Here is a 17,925-nt window from a genome sequence, read left to right as displayed (position 1 = left end):
CTGATAAAAATTCCCGCATTTGGTTATTGTTACCGATGCGTCTCTTGATCTCTTGATACGAGGTTAATGAGTTTTGAGAAGGAGTTACAAGGAGGATATTGAAATTTCGAATAACTAAAATCAATTTCTTTTTTGAAATCTATAATTTATCGTTGTTAATGTAATGGTTGTTGCGCGAGAGAGCAACTTTTTTTGCACGATGAATCGTATTTTTTCTTTCTCTCTTTATATATTTTAGCAACGTAGCTTTAAAAATACAGCGTTTTGGCGCCTGCCAGTACTACCGCTCATTCCCAGGTGGCTTTAGTATACAGTTTTGAATAATACATTAGATATTGCATAGTATGTAAATTATACCACTTCGTTTTAACATATAAATTTTAATAGTACCTGATAACAATATTTAAATAACGTTTATACATATATATATATATATATATATATATATATATATATATAAAATAAAATCTTGAATAATTAAAATAAATCAGAAATATAATAAAATCGAAATAATTCAAATATTTTAATAATATTTGAAAGTAATTAATAATAAGCGAAAAGTGCAATTTTCATATTAAATTCAATTGATAAGAATACATATACGTATATATAAAAAATTACCCGTTCTTTATATTTACATATACCCGATTTTTGTCGAAATCAAAGATTATTCGTCTTTAATATTCCCAGACTTGAATGGTTGAATGATCGATTTTTGTATTCCCGGTTACCCATTTTATTTTTACAGCTACTAAAGTGGCGCGGTACTGCATCAGCTATAGAATTATGAATTCCGTTCGTTGCATACCTCTTGACCGTTCAAAGCTGCGTTAATAGCTGTATTCGATGAATAAGAAATACGCTGAATATTTAGCGATCATGGGATAGAAAAGGGTAACGCAATATTTTTTTCCCCCATAAATCTTCCATACTCCATTGAAATTTATACACGCCCGAAATATCCTCAAAATTCCATATTTCATCTTATAAATTTATCCCCTCGGTTACAACGTGCGCAACCGCGTTGTAATAATAATCCCCTCATCATCTATCTATCACGAAAATTCACTAATCCCTATTACCTGAAATTTAGAAATTTACGATTCAAAAATTTCTCGCGTCAAAAACGCTAAAATTCCGGTCAAGAGAAGGGAAGGGGGCGACAAAGTTTCCCGACTTCGCCTGAATTCCAAGGCGCCCAATCCCCCTCCCCGTTCCTCCAGCGGCGTGAAAATGGGTCAGAAAGCAGTATTTACCCGTTCCGCCGTTTATTTATTTATTCGCGACGCACGCATCCTCGTTTTTTCCCCGCCGGAAATGGGCCGCCCGACCCAATCGAGGGGGGAGGGGATTCATAATCGGCACGTGTATCCGTTGCGCAGTTTCGATCGATTCATCAGTCAGTTTTGACAGTGAACGAGATGTCGATGCGGTTCTCCGCGTGATAAAACACGCGAGATCACCGGCCATTTCCCAGCCCGTAACGTTTTTCAGCCTGATTTTCCGCCTATCGCCCCCTCCCCTCCGCGTACGCGTGCGATAACACATTGCCGGGGGTATTACAAATAATAACGATCCGCGTACGCGCAAACGACGCGCGCCGAAATAATAAATCTGGGACGTCAAACGGCCGCCTATCGTCGCCATTATAAATTATTTGCCTCCGCGGGGCGCGGGATTATTTACGGTGGTAATAATCACGGTGGTTCCATGCTCGTTCCAGAATTTGGAGAAAAAAAGAAATGTTTCCACGACTTTATCTTTCGTCTCTCTTCTATTCCGCTTCTATTCTCACTCCGTCTCTCATCTTAATTAACCTTACCCAACCCGAGCCAAGGAACAATCTAAAATTCGACTCCCCTCCGAGTCTCATCTTTTCAACTACGACTTATCGAAACTCATTAACGAGTAGTTCCTTCGAGGGGAGGGAGGGAGGAAGGATTTTTCCCCACCCAGCCTTCGTCGCGTCGCGTTGACCGCGATCAACTGGGCGAACTGGGATGCGTGCGTGCTACGCGCACATGCACGTTGGATGGCGGTTCGGTCAAGTGTGACGGCTCGACTCGACTCGACTCGACCAGCGCGCCGACGCGCACGCGCACAGGTGCGCCTCCGCTCGCCACACTGGGCCTCGCCAAGGCCCGCGCGCTGCATTCACGGACGTACACACACCACCACCGCTCCCTATAAATACTCGTAATCGCGGCGTACACCGAGGCGCGGCAGGATACGCGGCGTGCACGGTGACACACTCAGGGGCCCTCGAGCAGCGCCGGCCTCTCCCCCATTATCCACTCGCCCACTCGGCCGCCAACAGGCAGAATACTCGCATGATGACTATTCAGGGGAGCTGGGGAGAGCGGGGAGGGACGGGTAGAGGCACAGGAGGGGTTCGCTGTGGCAGAACACGCGCGTGTATATATACGTATATATGTGTGTATATGTATATGTGTATATATATATATGCCGGCGTAGGTGGGCGACGAGGGGGGCGAGATGAGTAGGGGGTGGTATAAATTATACCGTTCAATCGATTTGCTGTCAGAAGACCCTCCACTGGCAGCCAGTGCTACCTCGTGGTGTGCGGTAGCTGTTGCTGGTTCCCGTTGCTGCACCACCGCTGGTGCTGCTCGCCACCGGTGCCGCTGTGTCGCTGTTGCTATCAGCGGGGCAGGGAGGGGAGAGGTTGGCTGATGTTGCTGCCGCCGAGGAGAGAGGGTGCGTTTAAGCGAACGAGCAGACACGGGAAAGGGGGCGCACGTGCGTGCATCCGAGGGGGGAGGGGGAGTTGATGTGCATCGACGGTTGCAGAGGGGGGCGGCGAGGGTAGCCGCCAAGTAAAGGGGTTGCTACGGATATGGAGCTGATTCCGAAGGGTTAAGGCTCTCCTCGGTGAAAGGGTGGCTCGTCTCTCTCTTTCTGTCTCTCCGCCTCCGTTGGAAGGGTGAGGAGGGGGGAGGAGGGGGAGGATGCGTCCAAGAGTCGCCTGTTTCGCCGCTTTAGGCTGCCACGATTATTAACCCTTTCGATGCATCCCCGTTGACCGATATACAAACGGAGCACTTTTGTTTAATATCCGTTACCACGATTTGGAGGTTTTATTACAATAACAAAGAGCGAATTTTCGACCGAAGATTTTTCCAAGGTTTCGCGAATTATAAGGATCGAGACGAATATGGGGAATATTAACTCTCGCTCTCGGAAGATCAACGATCCGAACCATCTGTGAAACTTCCTCACTGGCCGCGGAGCGCAATCTCGAACAACTGCTATTCGAGGCTGGTATAAGCGAGAGAAGAAACGAGAGAATAACTTCGCGAAACTTGAGCGAAAACTCGTTGATCGATGCGCCTACACGCCTCTCTCTCTATCTCTCTCCCCCTGCTGCCTTATCTAGGTCAAAACCTTCCCTCAAAATCTTCCGAGAAGACGGGAATTCGGAACAGACAAAGATATACCGGATCTTTTTTAACCAACTTCTCAAAAATTGGTAATTAAAAAGAGGAGACTGGCGGCGAAAACTCTGAAACTCTTTCGCTCGATACCACGGAAGTAAGGAAAAGTGGCGAGAAACAATTGAAAAACGAAAAGCGCGGGAGAGAGAGAGAGAGAGGAGAGGGAGTTAATCGAAGCGCTGGCGAGGAGTGGGCGGGGAGGTAGGTCGGTTGTAGGAGGTGGCATTGCAGGGTAGCGCGAAAGGGAAGGAAAAGTTTCGCGGCAACTTTCGTAATGCACGCCGGATAGTTATACAAAATTGAACGTCGGGGTGCCTCGGAAGGCAACAACGCAACACTCCGGGCAATGTGCCGTGTCTGGCGTTCTGGGGGTGGGTGGAGAAGGGGTTGGAGTGGAGGCAGGCGGAGGCAGGAAAGGCAGCAACGGTAGTAGTAGGTAGAACGCGGTGGAGCGAGGAGAGACGGTTGCAGGTGGTTGGGGCGAGGCGGAGAGAGAGGGAGAGTGGAGGATGCGGGAGTGTGAGTCCAGAAAAGAGGGTTAGGTCCCCGAGTCCTCGGTAACTCACCCTCCGCCGGCGTACAGCATCGCCAGAACTCCGGTTGTCTCCCTCTCCGTCTCGTTTCCTCTCTCATCGGGCACCTCTTGCCATCTGCCTGTGCGACTCTGCCTCTCTCCCTCCTCTACACCCTCTCCGCTCCTTCTTCTTCCTTTCCTCTCCTCTCCTTCTGCTTCCGCTCTCTCTCTCTCTCTCCTTCTCTCTACCCCCAATCCACACCCTTACGAGCATCAAAGCACCCCCTCACCCCGTTCACCACCCTCGATCCAACACCGTACACGTTCCTACGCCTTCTCCTTGGCTCAGGGACGCGCCACGACGTGGCCGTAAAATTCCAAAATCCAAGAGAGAGAGAGAGAGAGAGAGTGCTCTTAGTTGCCCTTGTCTTCTCCTTCTTTCCTCCCCCTTCCAAGGTTTCTTCTTCCAAGGTATACGAAGAAGAAGAAGAAGAAGAAGAGGAAGAGGAAGAGGAGGAACAGTCGCTTCCTCGTTTCGCTTCTTTCCACGCGAAACGGGAGGAGGTGGGGAGAGGGAGAAAGAGGAAGAAGTTTTGCACGGAACTCCCTGGGGTTAAGCGTCTACCCTCTTGGAAATTCCGGGCATTTTTGAGAGTCCCGAGTAACGATGGCAGCTAGGACAAAGTAGTACAGTCACGTCGATGGAAGTACCGGCGTAATTACGCGGAAGATTAATAATTTCAATAGAGACGGCCAACTATACTCCTATACTTGCCAGGTGGAAAGGGCGGAGGGGACGGTTAAAAAGAAAAGAATTTCTCTCCCGTGTCTTCATTCCATCGCCAGATGGTGGCACTCTATTAATCCGACAAGTTTCGACCGAAGGTCGGTTAACGAATGAAAATTAGTCGTTTCTTCGGATGCGCCACACGCCTCTCTTCCTTTAACGGGTCCTCGTATAATAGATCAATTAGAAAGTTTGCGGACTCGGGTATTCCTCGACGAAAAGCTAAACGGCCTTAGTACAAAGGAGGATATATATATATATATATAAAGAGAGAGAGAGAGAGAAAAAAAGGAATTTAAAACCTGTTCACCGTTGGCAAGGCAAGGTGTTCGTTCTATATCCATTTCAATGGGACGAACAATGGACCCCTAAACACAATGAGCAACCCCCAAGCCAAACATCCCTTTGCATTAATTTCTGACTAACTTCCACTTATCCGTATAATTGGCGTCCATTACATAAATCATGGTTTCGTTGACGATAGACGTAACGATATCGTCGTAAAAATCGTCAAGAATTACGTGTATAAGAATTCGAATAGGGGAATGGGGATAATAACGTAACGGAAAAAGAAAAGAAATAAGGGGAGAGAGAGGCATAGAGATCGGAGGAGGAGGAGGAAGAAGAAGAAGAAGAAGAAGAAGAAGAAGAAGAACGACGAAATAAAGTGGAAGCGCTTTCACGAAACGCGACGATAATTAAGGCGGCCCTGCCGACCTCGAAAGTACTTCTCTCGGCCCCTGGCTACTACGCCCATACAGGCGAGTCTGTTATTCTCTTTCTCCCTCGCGTTCCCTTCGTTACCCGGCCCCCTCCTCCCTCCCTCTTACCCTCTTGCCCTCCCCCCTCTTCCTCCTCCTCCTCCTCTCCCCCACCCCCCGCGGACTCTGAAACTCCTCTCTCGCCTTCCCTCCTTCCATCGCCCGTGTACCATCGTTTCTCCTCGCCTTCACCACCTCCACCCACATTTTCACCCACACCCGCCCCCGACTTACTACCACCACCACTACTACGCCCGACCTAAGGGTTGAGAAACCACCCTCCATTTCCAGTGGCAGCCAAGGCAGAGAGGCAAAAGCAGAGTCTGCCTGGCAGACTGGCAGGCTTGGCAGGGGATGTGCACGTCACCGTCTTACACTATCGTCCCGAACAAACACCACGTTTCCAACCCCGCGCGCCTGCCAACCCACCCTCGACCCTCTCTTTCTCTCGCTCTCCCCGTACCATCCGCCGTCTCCAACCTCCTCCTTCCCTCTCCTTCCTCTCCCCGTCTCTCTCTCGCTCCGCTTGGCGGCACCAAGCTTCGAGGCATCCTAGCAAGAGCTTCGAGATTCTACGTACGCGTCACGGGACGTACGCGTGGGTCGTTCTCTGGGACGATCTGCTCTCCTCGCTGGTGGGCGGATAAAGGGAAAAGAAGAGGAAGAAGAAAGAGTGGAAGAGGGAAAGGAGGAGGAAAGTGGAAGGAAAGGAAGAGGAGCGCCAACGGCGAGGGAGGAGGAGTGCGTCTCACGTGGCGGAGTTCAAACGCGAGGAAGAATCTCGAGGTACCTCGAGGATAAGGGATGTTTCCGGCGCTCGAGTAAGATCGCTAAGGGAACTCTGAAACGTTGCTCGCTACTTCTCACTCTCTGTCTATGTGTATATATATATATATCTTTCTCTCGCCATCTCCGCAGCCACCTCTCGCTTGCCCTCTGCACATCCTCTCCTCTCCCCTCCTACGCGTATCGATTCTTACGTAAGGGATGTTTTCTCTCGTAGGTGGATCGTGGAACCGGAGGGATCCCTCCGTTGGATGGGAGGGCGGAGATCCGGCTGACCTAGGCAGAATGTGATTCCGGGGGAGGGGGAGGAGAAAAAAACCGGTTCCTTGTTCCGGCTTGAAGAAACGGCCGGTGAATGGCCAGAGAAGGAGGAGGAGAGGATCGGTGTTTTTCGGCGAGCTCGACGAACCTGGCGATTTCCGGGGGATTTAAAGAGATCGAGCGGCACCGTCGTTCGAGCAGAGTCGTTTATAAAGGAAATGGAAATGTCAGCTGATAGGACATGGCATTCAATTGGTCTCAACTGAGCAATGACCGATTCATTTTCAAGCCGATGTATATATATATGTATATATCTGGTTCGTTATAAGTGTGTTTTGAATATTTCTCTTCTTCTCGGGATCGGGGATAAACGTATTAGAAATACAAGCTAATGTTACATTATATCGCAGTTAAGATAATACAGAGAAATTTTTGAGATCGTTATTGAGATATTAAAAATATGAGGATTGTCGAGTGGCAACGGGAAGGGAAGACGAAAGGGTGCGAACTTGAATATCGATTTCAAATTATCGGCAAAAACGTAACCCATTGTCCCATCGTTGGACGCAGGAAATTATTAACGACTCGTTAAACGGGGCAACAAACGGTTAAGTTTAAGACACCGAGGGAGGGGAGGGGAGGAAACGCGACGTAAAATTCGATTTCACACCCGATAAGTGAAATCCCATTCCCAACGAATTTACGAAACGAGAGATCGATCTCCCATTTCCGATACTTTCCCTTTGCGTTGGAAGAGATCTCGAGATTTATAATCGAATTAACGAGCGAAATCAAAGTCGAGCCTAATTTGCGCCACCCTCTTAGAAATATTAGGAGCCACGTACGACGACAAAGCCCCGGGATCCCCCTCCGAAACGATGAAATCGGTTGATCTTTCGAGCAACGTGCGTCACCGAAAAGCCGCACGCCGACAATAAGTAGGGTGATTTTAATTCCCTTCCGCCAAACCATCCCGCCCCAGCTCCATGAATACGGTTAACGATGTGCCGGGGCCGAGGCGCATCCTCCAACGTCGCCTCGTCTAAAATGTTTCTCTTCCCCGCGACAATAAAATGAAATGGTTCGGAGGAATATAAGTACGATGTGTCGTGAAATTAATACGATTTCGAAGCTTGTTATGCGATGTGGGATTGATTGCGAACTTGTTGAACGTATCGTTTTTTTATTTCTTTCCTATTTTTAGATTCGAAGTAGGAGGGAAAAAGCACTGATTCCTGATATCTCTGCTCATTGTTACGATAAATGCGTAAGAGATGTTAATATATTCGAAAAATATCCGTCTATTAAGAGTAGGTAGATTCTAGAGAACAAATACGGAAGTTGATGTGCGAAAATGTCGATTATGTATGCACGTACGAGCAATTGAAGTTTACGTCATACGAAACGAGACAGAGATATTTAAAAAAAAAAATTTTTTAATGCGTAAATCCGTTTGGATAAGATTATTAAAGAAATTGCAATAAAAAAAAGTGTATAATTTTAATAATTCCTTTTGGCAAAATTGATATTGGCTCTATAACATTATTTTAATTCTAACAATCTGTAATATATTTAAATACGTATTATAAATTGATAGTTTTGGTATTAAAAAATATTTAAATAAACAACAAAAATTCATCTCATAAATTTTCATATACAAAACATTAAACGCAAAATATCTCCTCTCCCGTAGCAATTAATAATCCATTACCAACATACCAACGCTCTCCGCGCGCTCGAAATAAACGCCCCATCAACGAATTCGCGCCCGAAATTTCCAACGAGGAACGGCAGGCAAAATAAACCTCTCGACATTTACTTTTCCGAACAGACTAAAGTTGTCCGCGCCTCGTACACGGAAACAAGAGAAGATCCAGGGGTTGGTATTGGGACACGGTAGAAAGGAACGAGCTACCCCCCCGTGCCATTTGCCACCTTGTTCCTCGTATTTATGCTAGCACGGAGATCCGGCGTGTTTGCACAAGCTTTAAATCCTACCCCCCCATCCCGGCCCACCTATCCGCATCCTCACGGAACACTTACACCTTCGACCTACGGCTTTTCACCTACGTGAATACGTGGATAACGCATACACGCGTTGCATGATCGCTGTGATTTACCGACGAGAAGTTCACGCGCGGAGACTCGCTCCAGGCATTGGAAGTTAATTGCGTGGAAATTAATTGAGATCGTCGCGGAAACCGCTAGTCACTAAATTTTGTAGGAGCACGTACTCGCGAACGATCGAACCGTGTGATCGGGACATATGCAAGCAACGTCGATAGCAATTACGCGGACCGACGTTCCTCTTTCTTTTTTCTTTTTTTCCTCTCTTTTTCTTCCTTTTCGAGTTATAAACCGGCCGCAATTTACGTAGCGGTGCGTGTCTTACACGACGCGAAGAAGTCTCGCCGAGATTAGACCGATTATAGCTTTGAACGATCCGTTTCTGACTCGCTGGTAACAGCAATAAGAAGAGATGAATAATCGGTGAGACATAATAAAGGTTATGTAACATATATATTACATATATATTACGAGAATTCATCGCCTATACTTGATATTAACCTTTGTTCCAAATGTATCGATTTGTTTCTTAATTGTTTGCAAAATTAAAATACATTGGTATAATTTATTCTTATTCTTATTGATATCCAACATGGCTACCGTGTTACAAAAGACAATTTTCACGTACCTTGTCGTTGCAGTTCTCGAACGAATGCTATGCTCTCATTTCGTAGAAGTTTTGGTAGAAGTATAGTCCTCTTTCACCGTTCCTTTGTTAATCACATTTACACTGATCGTATTAATTCATTAATTTCACTCGTAAATTAATAATTATCTCACAAAATAATACTCGATCGTTCACTCACAAGAAACACTTTTGGCGGGACGAAAACCGACACTGCGCAACTGTCATGGCGCTTCGATCATATCGATGATTGATGAAACGTAGATAGAATCGATATTTATCGATATTTATTATATAATAAATATATATTTATTACATAATAAATTATTATGTAATATTATTTTTATATTGCATAAATTATGCATTTTTATATTATAAATAATATTATAAATATGTATAATCGAATCAATAACATATGTTATAAATTACAATCGAAGATAAAATCGATAGTTGAAAATATATATTTTTTATATATATTTATAATGTAATATAATCCTTATATTATATAAATTATACGTGTTTACATTATAAATTACACGATTAAATTTATATTATTCGTCTATTTAAAATATAAACGTAATTAATATTTTCACATATCGATTCTATTCGTGATATCGTAATAATCGATACGATTGCAGCGCTATAAGTAGGATCAAGACGCCATGACAGTTTTCTTCCCGCTGGACACGAGTGATTGATCGAATTTTATTTCGTAAAATAATTATCGATATTCAAGCAAAACTAGTGCATTTAAAAGTGTGTACAGTGTAAAATATCAAAAATTAACAACGGAATGGATCAACACATGTAAAACAATCGAAGAATTTCAACGATAAGGTAAGACGATGAAATTGATTTTTTAGATATCGATGCATAAAAAATTTAAACGCATCGTCTTACTCGAATATATTTTTATATATACGTATAAAAGTCGATACGATAACGAAACATATTCTGTGTTTATTATAATTAGAAAAATTAAACGATAAAAATCATAAAATCATATTTTCACGTATGCACATAGAGGTTATACAGGTTGTGCATTTGTATCTTGTTACAAATATGTTAGAAAATATGTTAAAAAGTTATTAAACTTTTCTTATCGTATTTAATCGTATTTAATAATATTAAATAATATATTTGCAATTTTTATTCCGAATTATTATATGGATATAAATATGTACACGTATATGTATATATATATATACGTAAATGTCGATCGAAAAATTTACCGATTCCTATAGATGATATTTTTAAAGTGATCAATGGTAGCTATCGAGTTATTATTATACGTAAATAGATAGATCTCAAAAATTGCAAAGTGTCTAAAAGTTTGCGTAAATAAAAATAAAAGTGTATGAAATTTTAGTAAAAAAAATTCAACCTATAATATAAACATTTTTGAAATATTTCAAAACTTTTTTATTTTTACTATCGGTATTAAAAATTTAAAAATATATCGTTTAATTTTTCCAATTAAGATCGTATATATAAACGGTATGAAATAACATAATATTAATTACGGAATGAGATTAATTTTTATCTAAATGTTAAGAGAGTAGCAAAGATAATTCGAATCCACTCTTTGATCGCAATACTCGTTAAAATACGAATCGCCATTCCTTGATGTGATGAAGTTTTAATTTCGAAGAAAGTTTCGTCAGTTTAAATTTGTATCGACCGCTGAATAAAATTAATTCGATATATTTTCGATCTTTGACTCAATTCCTATTCCGACGAAATATCGAACACACGATCCTCGTCACGTATAGAAATACTCCAGTGAAAATTTCATTAATACGGTTAACAAATTTGCGAATCTCCGTCGAGTTTCAATCGGTTTTTTGCTTATCCAAAACGAGAAATATAGCAATCGTCCAATCGTCCAATGTTGGAATTTTCGAGAATTTTAGAGAACAAAAATAAATCGACAAACGTACTTTCGCGAGTATTTTTATTAACACCGATAACAATAGCAACGAAACGAGATATCCGTTTGGAAATTTGATCTCTCCAACACGCTTTCGATCGTAAGAAGCTTCCGAAACGAGCATCGGAAAGCAACCGAATACCTCGCACACGAACGAAGAGAGTTTCGTTCGCACGAAACTGTACGAAAGTTCGTGCGGCATTTTTAAAAACGCGCACGGGGGACAACCCGTTGTAAAAAGGAGAGATCGAAGTTTTTCTCGAGCTGTCGGCCATCTTTAATAATTTCACACTTGAGAAAAATGAACAGTTCTATTCATAATCCTTTCCCTTGACGGGGTTCCGTCCTCCCACCGAAAACCCGCCAAAAGCGATCCGTACGGATTCTCTCTCTCTCTCTCTCGCTCTCTCTCTTCTCCCCCCTGCCTCCCTCTCTGCCTCCCGTTCCCACCTCTCATTCTTTCATCTCTCTCTTCCTCCCACTCTCGGTCGATCGCTCGGCCTCGTTTCTTCCAACGGTCGTGAAACGCTGCCGGGTGCTCATTCATTTAATTTCAGTCATTGCTGGCAGTCGCACCCCTGTCGTGCGACCGACAAAAAATAATTAGTGAAGCCTTACACCCCTCTGCCAGCCACCCCGCCGGCCTCCTCGCCCCCATCTCCCGTCTCTCCCCCTTTATACCGACTATATTCTCCCTCCTACGGTTACGACGACTACGACGTCGACTACGACGACGACGGCGACGACGACGACGACGACGTCGACGACGACGGCGACTCGACGCCCCCTTTCAACCCCACGGGTACGTACCTTGCTGCTCGAATTCTCTCTCTCTTCTCTCTCCCGTTACTCCCTTCCCCCCCTGTTTCCCTGCCAACCCAACCAACCAACGAATCACTCCCCTCACCCTCCTCTCTCACGGACTCTCTAACTCCGCTACCCTCCTTCTCTACCTCCTCCCGTTCCACCCCCGGCCTCCATCTACTCCTCCACCACCTCCTCCTCCTCCTCCTCCTCTCTTGAGCCACCCTCCTGAGCAGCAGCACCAGCAGTAGCAGTAGCACCCGCCACCACCACCGTTCTACCGCCAAAACCCTAGCTCAGTCAGCCACCCTCCTCCCCCCGGTATATACTCTATCCACCTCTCTCCTTCCATTCCTCTCTCTCTCTCTCTCTCTTTTACGTTCCCGTTCCCCTTCCCTCCGCAGTCCTCTCGCCCTGGTCGTGGCCTCGGGCGGGATGATTCAGGCGCCAGTAGGGCGCACCCACCTTCAGTAGGGGGTGCGTTGGGGTGAGTTGGAACGACGGATGAAGGCAGCAGAGGTGAGGAGGGTGGCGGTGGTGGTGGATGTGGGTAGAGTGAGAGTGCGGGGGAGGGGGGCGGGTGGTTGAGGAAGGAAAGCGGGTGGATGGAGGTAGGTGGATGGGTGTCGGTGGGTGGAATCGGGGGGGAGGAGAACAGGGAGGAGAGCGTAGAGTGTGTCGGGGTTGACTAGGAGGGTGGATAGCCGGTTGCGGGGCGGGAGGGAGGAGGGTGTACGGCTCAGAGGGAGAGCGGGTTGCCAGAAGGTGGATGGGGAGAGAGAGCGAGAGCGAGCGAGCGAAAGAGAGAAAGAGAGAGAGAGAGTGTGGCGGAGAGAAGGTGGGATGGGGAAGGACGGGTGAAGGCAAGAGGGAGAGATACGCGTACGGAGGGTGGTTTTCCTCGGCTGAGATATAGGCACCACCGACGCCGCGGTGGGTTATATCCTGGGCTAAGTAATACAAGGAAAAGTGCTACGTGAAGCCCTCCTATCCTCTCCACCCTTCTCTCTCCCTCTTTCTCTCTTCTACTCTACTTTCCTCTCCTTTCCCTCGGCAGGGATCGTCCGTTCTCTTGCTCCTTTTTCTCTTCCTCTTCCTCCTCCTTCGCCCGCTTACCGCTACCTCGTCGCTACGGTCTTCTCTTCTCTCTCTTTCTCTCTCTCCCCCATTCGTTCGCTCACCGTCTTTTCTCTTCTCCTCGTGCTCTCTCTGTCTCTTTTTCCACGCTTTACGGTGCCGCAGTCTCGGCAGAACAGCGGCGGCGGAACAGCGCACAGGTGCACGTCGCGATGCATTCTCGAGGGGAATGCGTTGCGCGGATAAGGGGCCAGCTTTGTTGGCCCTGACGAACAAGGATACGCGCCAGCCGTCGCGAGAATAAGTATGAAATGAATTACCGTTCACGGATGTTCATTAACGGATACTTTGGCGAATTATGTCGCGCGCGGATGCCATGTGCTCGTGCATGCGCGCGATACGCATGCCCCCTCCTTTCGCCGATCCCCGTTCGGCCGTTACGCGAGAAGAAAAACCGCGCGGATAATTGTTCCGATTCTTTCCGTGTCTCCTGTTCTTCCTGCGTTTCCGCCCAGCTTACCGGCTATTCAATAACGCTTGCAATTTGAGTCGCGAGGTGTCACTAATATCGCTAATAGGGCAAAAACTCGCTTAAACCGGAGGAGGAGGAGAATAAACACGAGCGGTTAATGGCATACTGGTAAAAGGGAAATGGAAAACGTGTAACGAGTCACGGTTTTTTCTCTCTCTCTTTATTTTCTTTTTCTTTCTCTCTTACTTTTACTTTTTGACGGATCGAGAGAAGTGGGTAAATGCGTTTCAGAAATGGGGAGATCGAGACTCCTTGAACAGTTGATTTTGAAAAATGATTTTAATAATAAGCGGGAAGATGATTTTCAACGGATACTTTTTTTACTCGATAACGCGTGATATTGGTAGACTGTGACGCAAATGATTTTCACAGTCAATTCGTTTTGTGTCCTGATCGAGAGAATATATACGAATATCTCGCTAATTGACGATGTTACCTCGTTGATTCTGAATTCATCGAAATCGAATCTTTGTTTCGTCGCGTGTTAAAATTTCGTGAAAAAAGAAAAAGAGAAAGAAAATAAGGGAACAAGAACTGATAACTTAAAGAAAACACATAATAAGACCCACGCGCGATGGTATAGTTTGCACGTCAGCTCGAATCCCCATACGCATTATCACCGAAGACGGGGTTATTCCACGGCAAGCAAAATCCAAGGGAAAAATGCGAAGGAACCAGCTGAGGTAGTGGAAAGTCGAGATGGTAACTTGAGAGTGGATGACGCGTAGATATAGGTTTCCCTGCCCGCGGCGAGAAAAATACGAAAGAGGAGAGAGAGAGAGAGAGAGAGAGGTTGGCCGTATATCCGGAGTCTGCATTCTCAGACTCGTGTACCAACGGTGAAACGAAACGTGATGTTAAGTTGGCGCCTTTGATGATTCCTAAATGATGCGAGAACATCCGTCGTGTACACGCGACGCGTGTGAAAAGGAAATTTTGCGAATGTGTTTTCGCGTTTTTTAGTGGGGGGAGGGGATGAAGAGGAGGAATACAGGATGCTTCAGAAATGGGTGGTCGAATTTCGAAGAGATTGCAACGCGTACGTGGAAAAATTGTCGTCTCTTTTCAGATGACAATAACGCGGGAAATTCGAAAAAATCCCTCCTTCCGACCTTCTTCCCCTTCGCTTTATATAAGAAAGATATTTAATATTATCTTTTTGTTATCGTAATACAATCTCTGAAATATTAAGTTTCCCAGGGTGTTGTACGTATTTCTTTCTTGGATATCCGCGATCCATTTCGTTGTTGCAACGGGAAGCGAGCGGGGGCGAATATTTTTTAAGACCACCATGGAAAACTGGAAGTCTGGTAAATATTAATAAGTGCGGTGCACACCTCCTCCTCCTCCTCCTCCTCCTCCCACAGTTAAGGCAAACAAGAAAATTGGAGTAGAATTTTGAATCTCGAGATACTTACGTGACGAGTAACCGGTAATTATGGTACCTGCGAAAAGCTTTTCTCGTGCTTGCTAAACAATTCAACGCCGGGAAATTTTAATTAGCGTTACGGTGTATCACGGTGTATCACGGAGGGAAAATCGATATTCTTTTCGACACTTTTTCGCATATTTTTCGCGAAACGAACAATCATACATCCGTCTCCGAATTAAATATAATTTCGTACATGTAAGCTCGAAGGCTTTAACGTAAAAAAACGGGAAGAATAAATAAATAAAATAAACTCGAGTTGATTCCTCCTCGACGCTTTGACCGAGTCAAATCCGGAGTGAAATCTTAAAATAACAACAATTAGAGAGAATCGAATAAAAATATCCTTCTTATTAAAAAGGACGTTTAAAGACATCCGACTAAACGATTCGATCGAACGAGAAAAGAGAAGATCGCTTTTTTTAAAAACCTCAAAATTTCGCAAATCGTGTTCCAAATCTATCTCCTCAAACGGTGGAATGAATTATCACGCTTGTCACGGCGTGATATAAACCATCCTCCCCCGAAGCGGGCGAGGCGAAATTAGCAAAAGTGAAAAGTAAAGACACCCTCTGGTGTCGCTAATGCCGCGGTCCAAGGGTGAGCATTCCTTCGCACAAGGGGTAGCCCAAGATAAATTACATAACAATATAAGTAGGCGTCGAGAGAGCGCGAGGGGCGAAAACCCCCCGAGAAGGAAGAATAAAGAAACCGTGCAAACAGTCCTCGCGGAATTCACTCGTCCCCCACCCCCACCCGTGAAAACTTACTTCGAAAGAGAAAAGGTCGAGCTCGTTCGGCTACCTCGGACGTTACTCGACACTTCTTTTTAGATATCGTGAAAATTATTTATTATATCGTATATTGTGCACATCCCTGATCGTCTAAACCTGTGACTCTTAACAAAAAAAAAAAAAGAAAAAAAGGAAATTCATTCACGAAAAGAACGATCGATCTACATCTCGCGCGTTAAATTATTCAAATTTCGAAAGGGGAAAGGAAAATCATTGTGTAATATAATTTACCTTCTCGTCGTCGTCATCGACGATCCTTCTTGATTAAAAAAGGAGGGAGGGGGGCGAATTCGCGCGCGAATTGCAAATGGGGGAGCTTAGTCGAGGGGGGAGGAAAAAGAGAGTAGAAATCTGGTCGCAAATTTTCATCCACGGAGGCTCGCGAACGCGAGCGTGAATTTAAAGTGGTGGTCGGTCGTCGAGGAGGCGAGGGGATGGAGCGGGGCAAGGAGGTGCAACGAGATCCTTGGGAAATAAATGCGTGACAAATACCGGGGACGTTTTAACAACGCGGGGACAAACCCGGCCGTGGGAGAAAAGGGCCATTCATTTAAGCCACATTGTTTCGGTTAATGCGTGACATGTGGTTGAAAAAACACGGTAAAACTCCAACAATGCAGCCAAGTGCCGACCCCTTTATCGTCCGGAGAGGGGTTAGCGATTCATCCCTTCATTATTCGGGAATTAGTAACCCCATTTCGCCTCCCCCTCGCCGCGCTTTCCGTCTCTCCGCCGTTCTCCTCTCCCTCCTCCCCCCCGTAACAACCTGACCCTGTTATCTCCGGATGCTATTCTCTCGATCCTCCCCTCCTCCGCCGTTTCGTACCATCTTTTTTCGAATTTCGCCTAAATTTCACCCCTCGCCTCCCATTTTCTCAAAGTCTCGGATTTAATCTCTAGAACAAATTCCCCCAAGTTCGTTCACTTTCGAGCTTTCGAACTTTTCTTCTCAGAGAGAGAGAGAGAGACGTATCCGTTCTTTATTTTAATCGATCTCGACGTGATCTCCGAACGGATTCCATTTCCAGCGTTGCTGGAGCGAACGAGCGCTCGGATCGATCGAATATCATCGCGCGATTAAAATTTCACGCTGCCACGCCGAGCTGTCTCGCGATCCGCTCGTCACACTTGTCGGCCGTCTGTGAAGACGCGCGCATTACCGAGGCGAGGAGAAACATCACGGCCGATCGGGCAACGGGATCAACGTCACGCCGCGTAGCGGCGCACCGACCGAATTATTTATTTAGATTTAAACAAGCCGCGCGCGCCTAGTGCTAGTCGCCTAGCATGCGCGCATGCATAACGTAACGCGTATGTGTATATATATATATATACGTGTGTGTGTGTATATACATAGGTAGGTATACAGGAGGGAGACAGAGATGGAGAAAGGCCGACACCTCGGCGCCAAACTCACCCTCCTGAGACTCTGCAGACTCACCTCCATCCCCCTTCCATGCACCCTTTCAACCACCCCGCGGACGAAGCATCCCAATGGCAGCCCCCGTTTCGAGCAAACCTACACCAACTCCCTCCCCCCTCTCTCTCTCTCTCTCCACTCCACTTCTGTTCCTCCCTCTCTCGCAACCGCGCCACACTCCCTCTCTCCACGCCACTCGTCTCGACCCGTCCAACCGCCCACACAACCTACAACTCCCACGTACCTCGAGCGACCCTCGAGCTATCTCCAAAATCATCCCTTACATTCTAGAGCGGAGCGCGCTATCCTCCATAGAGAGGACGTCGTCGTCGACGACGACGAGGAGGAGGAGGAGGAGGAGGAGGAGGCTGAAAGGGGGATGGAACGAGAGAGAGAGAGATGGGAGAGAGGAGGATATAGGTAGGTATACTGGATACTGCTACGGGAAAATAAGAGATCTTCCCGCACGACTCGCGATACGAATTACAATGGCCGGCGAATGTAGCTCTCTCTCTCTTTCTCGTTTTCTCCGCCCCTTGTTGGGAATACTTCGTCTTTTCTACGCGATTTGAACCGCGTTTGAATTTTGAAACGATCGAGAGGACTGTGCGGTGGGCAGGCGAATTACTTGCTATCGGGCAAATGTAGAAAGTATCTTGGAGATTTATAAATTGGACGACAAT

At 45.9% G+C, this 17,925-nt stretch overlaps 1 long non-coding RNA gene across 1 annotated transcript in view; it reads left to right on the top strand.

The window, feature by feature from the left end:
• The first annotated feature begins 9,657 nt into the window (after nt 1–9,657).
• LOC133666541 (uncharacterized) overlaps nt 9,658–17,925 on the top strand; it is a 15,588-nt gene continuing 7,320 nt past the window's right edge. Inside the window, exon 1 of the long non-coding RNA XR_009830793.1 lies at nt 9,658–10,093. This is a non-coding gene — a long non-coding RNA (uncharacterized LOC133666541). The remainder of the gene's footprint in view (nt 10,094–17,925) is intronic.

This window comes from Apis cerana, linkage group LG8, assembly GCF_029169275.1.
Source record: "Apis cerana isolate GH-2021 linkage group LG8, AcerK_1.0, whole genome shotgun sequence".
Classification (NCBI taxonomy): domain Eukaryota; kingdom Metazoa; phylum Arthropoda; class Insecta; order Hymenoptera; family Apidae; genus Apis; species Apis cerana.
Note: the sequence above shows the minus strand (reverse complement) of the source record. Positions and strands in the feature narration are given on the sequence as shown.